The 9,957-nt window shown below is 42.6% G+C and overlaps 1 protein-coding gene across 1 annotated transcript in view; it reads left to right on the forward strand.

The window, feature by feature from the left end:
• LOC110486982 (cytochrome P450 2K1-like) overlaps positions 1-790 on the forward strand; it is a 20,713-nt gene extending 19,923 nt beyond the window's left edge. Inside the window, exon 8 of the mRNA XM_036941780.1 lies at positions 1-790. This exon is cut by the window's left edge and continues 1,060 nt beyond it. The gene's annotated coding sequence lies outside the window, so the exon portion shown is untranslated.
• Positions 791-9,957: the final 9,167 nt, after the last annotated feature.

Below are 9,957 nucleotides of genomic sequence, written 5' to 3' on the forward strand. Positions count from 1 at the left end.
GGGCCAACCAAAGGTACATAACACTAACAGTGTCTGTTATTGATAATAGGTAGATTGACTCTGCTAAGCTTGATTACACCCCAAAGATAAATAAGCTAAGACGTAGGCTTCTGATTAGCCTTTGACTATTTGATTAGTAGCGTGTCAGAGGGCTCCATATGTATTGCTAATCAATAATACAGTTGATGAGTGTGCTTGACATCGGCACCAGTTCGTCAAATTCTGGTCCATTTAGTCAACTTGGAGTCGGGGTTTGGAATAGAATATAATTTGAATTACTGTCTGTGCTCAGTGGGAACCAATCACTGTGCAGCAATGAAAAATGTTCAACTTGTAGATTTCACCAAAACTTTTTAATAAAGTCTTAAAGTGGAACTGACAGTATTTTAGCAGCATGAAATAGTATTAACATCTGTTCATATACACCCCCAGGAAGAATATGACATCTTTTCGTTTATATCTTCAGACAAGTGAGCACTTAGATATGGTCATTTTCATCATAAATTCATAAAATGTTTGGGAATGACGTATAGTAAGGCATTTGTGTAAATTCTATAGCAATATAAAGCGGCCGTGCATTTGCACAATGACTAGACACTGCGTAAACAGAGCAAATTAAATGTAACCATACTTTAAAAGTAATATATTTAAGTAATAAGGCACGGGGGAGTTTGGTATATGACCAATATACCATGGCTAAGTGCTGTTCTTAGGCACGACGCATCGCGGAGTGCATGGACACAGTCCTTAACCGTGGTATATTGGCCATATACCACAAATCCCCAAGGTGCCTTATTGCTATTATAAACTGGTTACCAACGTAATTAGAGCAGTAAAAATAAATGTTTTGTCATACCCATGGTATACGGTCTGATATACCGCGGCTGTCAGCCAGTCGGCATTCAGGGCTCGAACCACCCAGTTTATAACATCAATTATACAATTTATTTGCTGAGGGTGATTCTTTGATCCACCTCTACACAGACAACACCATTCTGTATACATTTTCCCCTTTGGACACTTTTAACAAACCTCCAAATGAGCTTCAATGCCATACAACACTCCTTCCGTGGCATCCAACTGCTCTTAAATGCTAGTAAAACTAAATGCATGCTCTTCAACCGATCGCTGCCCGCACCTGCCCGCCCGTCCAGCATCACTACTCTGGACGGTTCTGACTTAGAATATGTGGACAACTATAAATACCTAGGTGTCAGGCTAGACTTTAAACTCTCCTTCCAGACTCACATCAAACATCTCCAATCCAAAGTTAAATCTAGAATTGGCTTCCTATTTTGCAACAAAGCATCCTTCACTCATGCTGCTCAACATACCCTCGTAAAACTGACTATCCTACCGATCCTTGACTTTGGCGATGTCATTTATAAAATAGCCTCCAACACTCTACTCAAACTACATCCAGTTTGCTATCACAGTGCCATCCGTTTTAGGGTGGCACCAGGGCCCATGTATGTTGCAGGCTCTGGTGCGACCACACCGGCTAAACCTACACCACTGGCCACCAGTCTGCTTTCAGTTGTCAGTTACCCTCAGGTATGTGAATGATCAGGGCTTTATTCAGGAACGTTTCTTGGGCTACTTTGATGTGTCAAGTGGGAGAGATGCGCAGTCTGTGTTTTGACTTTATGAATTTTGAGATGTCTGAGTTTAACTTCATAGAGAAACTCGTCCAAACCTACAAAGGCACAGCTGTAATGGAACGTACCTGCTATTTGGATTTACAGCTATGTCCCCTCGTTACCTGATTTATGAGGTGATGAATACTCCACTACCATTGTTAACTTTCTCCTGACATGAACTGAAGCCACAACGTCTCAACTGCCCTCTCATCCACTGAACATTGAATGTTTCCCTTCCAAGCACTGTGAGTACCCCTATCAATTTCCTCTCATTACTGTATGTAGAGTCAATCTCATACACAATCACATTATTACACATCAAAGATTTTACTCCTTGCTTGGACTACCTCATTCTTAGCTCTTTTGTCTAACTGTGTAGTGTCTTGTGTTATTGTTTTTAGTTCCCAGTAAAATCCTGTCCTGCACTGGTCAAGCCTCTGAACACCTCAACTCATGCCACATACCCTCATTCAATCACTGATGTGATCCCATTCCAACAATGTAAGTAGCCCTCTCACTCCCATCCTCCTCAATTTTTCAAGTCACCAGCCTCCACTGGTCCCATGGGATCTTTCGTGACCACAGAGAGTCAGGACACACGTTTAACGTCCCATCTGAAAAACTGCACCCTACACAGGGCAACGTCCCCACTGGCCTGTGACATTGGGATATTTTGTTAGACCAGAGGAAAGGGTGCCCCCTACTGGCCCTCTAACTCCACTTCCAGCAGCATCTGGTCTCCCATCCAGGGACCAATCCTGCTTAGCTTCAGAAGCAAGCCAGCAGTGGGATGCAGGGTGGTGTGCTGCTCCTATGACTGAACCCCTTTGGCCATAGACTTATGTGATTTCATAGGCCTGCAAACAGTAACTATGTTGTCACCCAATCTATCTTGAATAAGAACATTTTCACAGAGATCACCAGGAATCATTGGGCTGTATTGCTAAAATGGCACATTTTTCAACCGGGCCTGGTCAAGAATCCACTTTTCTAGTTTGAATCACATGGTTTATGGAATCCAGGCAGTAGGCCTCATGATTATTTTCATTTTCCTTGTTTTTTATCACAGGTACAGCATTTGACACCACCCAGCCTCTAAATTACACAATCTCCAACATAATCTTGGCCATTGTCTATGGCAGCAGGTTTGAATACACTGACCCCGTAAATGCAAATTAATTTCTTAAAAATCATACAATGTGATTTTCTGGATTTTTGTTTTAGATTCCGTCTCTCACAGTTGAAGTGTACCTATGATAAAAATTACAGACCTCTACATGCTTTATAAGTAGGAAACACTGCCGATTTTGCAGGTTAACAAATACTTGTTCTCTCCACTGTATGTACAAAGTTTGCTTTCATCAACCTATCATCAACCAATATTTCTCAAATCCTTTCGGGCTAAATTCCAGCTAAACTTGAGAGACCAAACTTGGATGTTAGAATCCTATTCTTTATTGGATGTGCCCTTACCCCCACAGAGATCCAATGAAGTTATTCCCCCACCCCCTACACAAAGGATCATATTTATGGTTTGTCAATCAAGAATACAGTCCCAGGGTCAGTTTCTTGGTTTGTCATTCAAGATGAAATCAAATCAAATTGTACTTGTCATATGTGCCGAATACAACTGGTGTAGACTTTACTGAGAAATGTTTGCTTACGAGCCCTTTTCATTGATGCAGAGTTTAAGAATAATAGAACAGTAACACAAGAATGGATCTACAGTATTTCCTCCATAGAGATCCTATTAGTATTCTAATTCTTTGAACACCTCCTGGCTTTTTGCCCACTATCACATTCTAACTATAGAATTAGAACAGGTATTATATGTCCATGATTCCAACAGTTCAACCAAGTGTTTTGATCTAAATCACAAGTCAAATCACAATTGCAATATTTTGTAAAAAATAAGGCCTAGATATTTTGCCTGTATCATGCAGCACTATGTGGCAGAGTGGGAATGATCTCAAATGAGTTCAACTTCTGGTTGAACTATAAACAGTATAAAATGAATCCAAATGGAAAAGCCTAACTGAAATCAATTAGAATGTATGTGGCCACCCTAGGGTAATGCACAAGTCATACAGCAAATGTAGAACTTTTATTATAATAATAATTATTATAATAATAAATAATCATATATATTTTGGCCATACCACCCAGTCCTAGGTTGTTGATGTGATCTGTAAGATTGTTTAATCTGGCTAATGTTGTTCAAATGTTCATTTTCATCAGGTTTGAAAACATTCAGTAAGTAAAATTATAGAATGGACTTCAGCACATTATACCTGCTTTTAGCTGGCTAATGTTTTCTTCACAAAGGACTTCAGCACATTATCCCTGCTTTTAGCTGGCTAATGTTTTCTTCCCAAAGGACTTCATGACTCAAGCATTCCATTTGTTAAAAAATGTTGAAGTTGCAAATACATAATGTTCTATTTGCAACAGTTTTAAAAATAAATGTTTGTCGACAGAAGAGACCTCTGACACATTTTATCCACAAAACATGACTTGTGGTCTTCCTCAAAAGTAAACCGACTTCAGGTTGTCTTTATCAGTATCTATAGACACTGGCGTAACAGTTTCTGTGGACCCCCCCCCCCCCCCCCCCAAGGTCGGAGTTCATCCCCCCCACCTCCCTTAAATAAAATGAATAGAATGTGTCTGAATACCCATACTTGCATCCTAAATATACTGAACAAAAATATAAACACAACAAGTCCCATGTTTCATGAGCTGAAATTAAAGATGCTGGAAATGTTCCATTTGCAGAAAAAGCTAATTTTTTTCTAAATCTGTTTACATCCCTGTTTGTGAGCATTTCTCTTTTGCCAAGATAATCCATCCACCTGACAGGTGTGGCATATCAAGATTCTGATTAAACAGCTTGATCATTACACAGGTGCACCTTCTGCTGTGGACAATAAAAGACCACTCTAAAATGTGCAGTTTTTGTTACACAACACAATGCCACAGATGCCTGAAGCTTATTGCGATGGTGTTCAAATGTAGGCTAAGTAGTTTTTCTCCTTAAAATGGCCAAGTATTGCAGCGTAGTCTACATCTTTGAAAACAGAAGTCTTTGGGGCCAAAGTGGATTTTTGTTTTCCACTGAAAGTGTTACTTGTTCTCTTGGCCTTTGTTAGAGCTGTTAAACTAAATGGTAAACCATCTTCTGATTCCTGAATGTGTCGGCACCGGGGACTCAGGATGTGGCTGCGTTATTGATGTCATGTTAATCAGGCCTTTGAATTGGAACAGATTGTTTTAGTTTTGTATTCTTGGCGACCTATTTAATTCATGTATCAAGTCTTAGCACTCATTCTGATCTTATTCCTGATGATCAGTGCTTTAGTTTATTATCTTGCTGTCCAATGGTACTGAATTTGAGATGCACCCGACTGTCCACGTTGTTCTGTGCATTAGCCTTTTGATTTGAAAAGTTTTAGTGTTTCTACTAGGCTATTTGATTTAATGTATATACACTATATATACTAAAATATGTGGACACACCTTCAAATTAGGGGATTCGGCTATTTCAGCCACACCCGTTGCTTACAGGGGTATAAAATCTCCATAGACAACCATTGGCAGTCGAATGGCCTTACTGAAGAGCTCAGTGACTGTAAATGTGGCACCGTCATAGGATGCCACCTTTACAAGTCAGTTCGTTCGATTTCTGCCCTGCCAGACCTGTCCCAGCCGCAAAGTGGTAGGCCACACAAGCTCACAGAACGGGCCTAGAAGGCCAACATCCCGTGGTCACCTCTTCACTGTTGACGTTGAGACTGGTGTTTTGCGGGTACTATCTAATGAAGCTGCCAGTTGAGGACTTGAGGCATCTGTTTCTCAAACTAGACAATAATGTACTTGTCTTCTTGCTCAGTTGTGCACCGGGGGCCTCCCACTCCTTTCGATTCTGGTTAGAGCCAGTTTGCGCTGTTCTGTGAAGGGAGAAGTACACAGCGGTGTACGAGATCTCAGTTTCTCGGATGGAATAGACTTCATTTCTCAGAACAAGAATTGTTAGGTTAGACTACTTGTTGGTTATTACTGCATTGTCGGAACTAGACGCACAAGCATTTCTCTACACTCGCATTAACATCTGCTAACCATGTGTATGTGATAAATAAAATTTGATTTGATTTAACTGACAAGATTCAGAAGAAAGGTCTTTGTTTCTGGCCATTTTGAGCCTGTATGTCACACCCTGACCTTAGAGAGCCTTTATATTTCTCTATTTGGTTAGGTTGGGGTGTGATTTGGGTGGGCATTCTAGTTTGTCTATTTCTTGGTTGGTCGGATATGGTTCCCAATCAGAGGCAGCTGTCTATCGTTGTCTCTGATTGGGGATCATACTTAGGCAGCCCTTTTTCCCTTAGTTTGTGGGATCTTGTTTTTGTATTGTTGCTTTCCAGCCCTACAGAACTGTGCGTTTCATTTTGTATTTGTTATTTTTTCGGTGTCATCAATAAAAGAAAGATGTACGCCTACCACGCTGCACCTTGGTCTCCTCATTCCGGCTACGAACGTAACACTGTAAGCGAACCCACAAATGGTGATGCTCCAGATACTCAACTAGTCAAAAGAAGGCCAGTTTTATTGCTTCTTTAATCAGTACAACAGTTTTCAGTTGTGCTAACATAATTGCAAAAGGGTTTTCTAATGATCAATTAGCCTTTTAAAATTATAAACTTGAATTAGCTAACATGTGGCATTGGATCACAGGAGTGATGGTTGCTGATAATGGGCCTATTTACGCCTATGTAGATGTTCCATTAACCTTTGGCGTGTAGGGGGCAGTATTTTCGTTTTTGGAAAAAACGTACCCATTTGAAACTGCCTATTTCTCAGCCCCAGAAACTAGAATATGCATATAATTGTCAGATTAGGATAGAAAACACTAAAGTGTCCAAACTGTCAAAATATTGTCTGTGAATATAACATAAATGATATTGCAGGTGAAAACCTGAGGAAAATCCAATCAGGAAGTGCCTCTTATTTTGAAACTTCTGTTCCTATGCATGCCTATCCTCCATTTAAGGGGATATCAACCAGGTTCCTTTTTCTATGGCTTCCCTAAGGTGTCAACAGTCTTTAGACAGTTTCAGGCTTTTATTTTGAAAAATGAGCGAGAAAGATCACATTGCGTAAGTGGATAGGTGGGGCCTCTCAGAGTGAGTTTTGCACAAAAGAGTAAAGGGGTCATTGTTTCTCCCTGTCCTATTGAAAAACCTACACTCCCGGTTGATATATTATCGAATATACACTGCTCAAAAAAATAAAGGGAACACTTAAACAACACAATGTAACTCCAAGTCAATCACACTTCTGTGAAATCAAACTGTCCACTTAGGAAGCAACACTGATTGACAATAAATTTCACATGCTGTTGTGCAAATGGAATAGATAACAGGTGGAAATTATAGGCAATTAGCAAGACACCCCCAATAAAGAAGTGATTCTGCAGGTGGTGACCACAGACCACTTCTTAGTTCCTATGCTTCCTGGCTGATGTTTGGTCACTTTTGAATGCTGGCGGTGCTTTCACTCTAGTTGTAGCATGAGACGGAGTCTACAACCCACACATGTGGCTCAGGTAGTGCAGCTCATCCAGGATGGCACATCAATGCGAGCTGTGGCAAGAAGGTTTGCTGTGTCTGTCAGTGTAGTGTCCAGAGCATGGAGGCGCTACCAGGAGACAGGCCAGTACATCAGGAGACGTGGAGGAGGCCGTAGGAGGGCAACAGCCCAGCAGCAGGACCGCTACCTCCGCCTTTGTGCAAGGAGGAGCAGGAGGAGTACTGCCAGAGCCCTGCAAAATGACCCCCAGCAGGCCACAAATGTGCATGTGTCTGCTCAAACGGTCAGAAACAGACTCCATGAGGGTGGTATGAGGGCCCGACGTCCACAGGTGGGGGTTGTGCTTACAGCCCAACACCGTGCAGGATGTTTGGCATTTGCCAGAGAACACCAAGATTGGCAAATTCGCCACTGGCGCCCTGTGCCCTTCACAGATGAAAGCAGGTTCACACTGAGCACATGTGACAGATGTGACAGAGTCTGGAGACGCCGTGGAGAACGTTCTGCTGCCTGCAACATCCTCCAGCATGACCGGTTTGGCGGTGGGTCAGTCATGGTGTGGGGTGGCATTTCTTTGGGGGGCCGCACAGCCCTCCATGTGCTCGCCAGAGGTAGCCTGACTGCCATTAGGTACCTTATGCTGGTGCGGTTGGCCCTGGGTTCCTCCTAATGCAAGACAATGCTAGACCTCATGTGGCTGGAGTGTGTCAGCAGTTCCTGCAAGAGGAAGGCATTGATGCTATGGACTGGCCCGCCCGTTCCCCAGACCTGAATCCAATTGAGCACATCTGGGACATCATGTCTCGCTCCATCCACCAACACCACGTTGCACCACAGACTGTCCAGATGTTGGCAGATGCTTTAGTCCAGGTCTGGGAGGAGATCCCTCAGGAGACCATCCGCCACCTCATCAGGAGCATGCCCAGGCGGTGTAGGGAGGTCATACAGGCACGTGGAGGCCACACACACTACTGAGCCTCATTTTTACTTGTTTTAAGGACATTACATCAAAGTTGGATCAGCCTGTAGTGTGGTTTTCCACTTTAATTTTGAGTGTGACTCCAAATCCATACCTCCAAGGGTTGATACATTTGATTTCCAAATCACATCAAATTGTATTTGTCACATACACATGGTTAGCAGATGTTAATGCGAGTGTAGCGAAATGCTTGTGCTTCTAGTTCCGACAATGCAGTAGTAACCAACGAGTAATCTAGCTAACAATTCCAAAACTACTACCTTATACACACAAGTGTAAAGGGATAAAGAATATGTACATAAAGATATATGAATGAGTGATGGTACAGAGCGGCATAGGCAAGGTGCAGTAGATGGTATCGAGTACAGTATATACATATGAGATGAGTATGTAAACAAAGTGGCATAGTTTAAAGTGGCTAGTGATACATGTATTACATAAAGATGCAGTAGATGATATAGAGTACAGTATATACATATACATATGAGATAAATAATGTAGGGTATGTAAACATTATATTAAGTAGCATTGTTTAAAGTGGCTAGTGATATATTTTACATCAATTCCCATTATTAAAGTGGCTGGAGTTGAGTCAGTGTGTTGGCAGCAGCCACTTAATGTTAGTGGTGGCTGTTTAACCGTCTGATGGCCTTGAGATAGAAGCTGTTTTTCAGTCTCTCGGTCCCAGCTTTGATGCACCTGTACTGACCTCGCCTTCTGGATGATAGCGGGGTGAACAGGCAGTGGCTCGGGTGGTTGTTGTCCTTGATGATATTTATGGCCTTCCTGTGACATCGGGTGATGTAGGTGTCCTGGAGGGCAGGTAGTTTGCCCTCGGTGATGCGTTGTGCAGACCTCACTACCCTCTGGAGAGCCTTACGGTTGTGGCGGAGCAGTTGCCGTACCAGGCGGTGATACAGCCCGCCAGGATGCTCTCGATTGTGCATCTGTAGAAGTTTGTGAGTGCTTTTGGTGACAAGCCGAATTTCTTCAGCCTCCTGAGGTTGAAGAGGCGCTGCTGCACCTTCCAAAAGGCCTCCTGAAGGGACGGGGGATAAAAATGTATATAAATATAGGACAACACACATCACGAAGAGAGAACACAACACTACATAAAGAGAGACCTAAGATGACAACACAGCATGCTAGCAGCACAAAACATGGTACTAACATTATTGGACACAGACAACAGCACAAAGGGCAAGGTAGAAAACAATGCATCACGCAAAGCAGACACTGTCAGTAAGACTGTCCATGATTGAGTCTTCGAATTAAGAGATTGGGATAAAACTGTCCAGTTTGAGTGTTTGTTGCAGCTCGTTCCAGTCGCTAGCTGCAGCGAACTGAAAAGGTGAGCAACCCAGGGATGTGTGTGCTTTGGGGATCTTTAACAGAATGTGACTGGCAGAATGGGTGTTGTATGTGGAGGATGGGGGCTGCAGTAGATATCTCAGGGGGGAGTGAGGCTTAAGAGGGTTTTATAAATAAGCGTCAACCAGTGGGTCTTGCGACATGGATTGTGTATGCGTTCCATTCAGAGGTTGAATGGGCAAGACAACAGATTTAAGTGCCTTTGAATGGGGTATGGTGAAGGTGCCAAGCGCATTGGTTTGTATCAAGAACTGCAACGCCACTGGGTTTTTCACACTCAACAGTTTCCCGCGTGTATCAAGAATGGTCCACCACCCAAAGGACATCCAGCCAACCAGGATTCAACATGGGCCACATCTCTGTGGAATGCATTCAACACTT

Source organism: Oncorhynchus mykiss, chromosome 13 (assembly GCF_013265735.2).
Source record: "Oncorhynchus mykiss isolate Arlee chromosome 13, USDA_OmykA_1.1, whole genome shotgun sequence".
NCBI classification, from domain to species: Eukaryota; Metazoa; Chordata; class Actinopteri; order Salmoniformes; family Salmonidae; genus Oncorhynchus; species Oncorhynchus mykiss.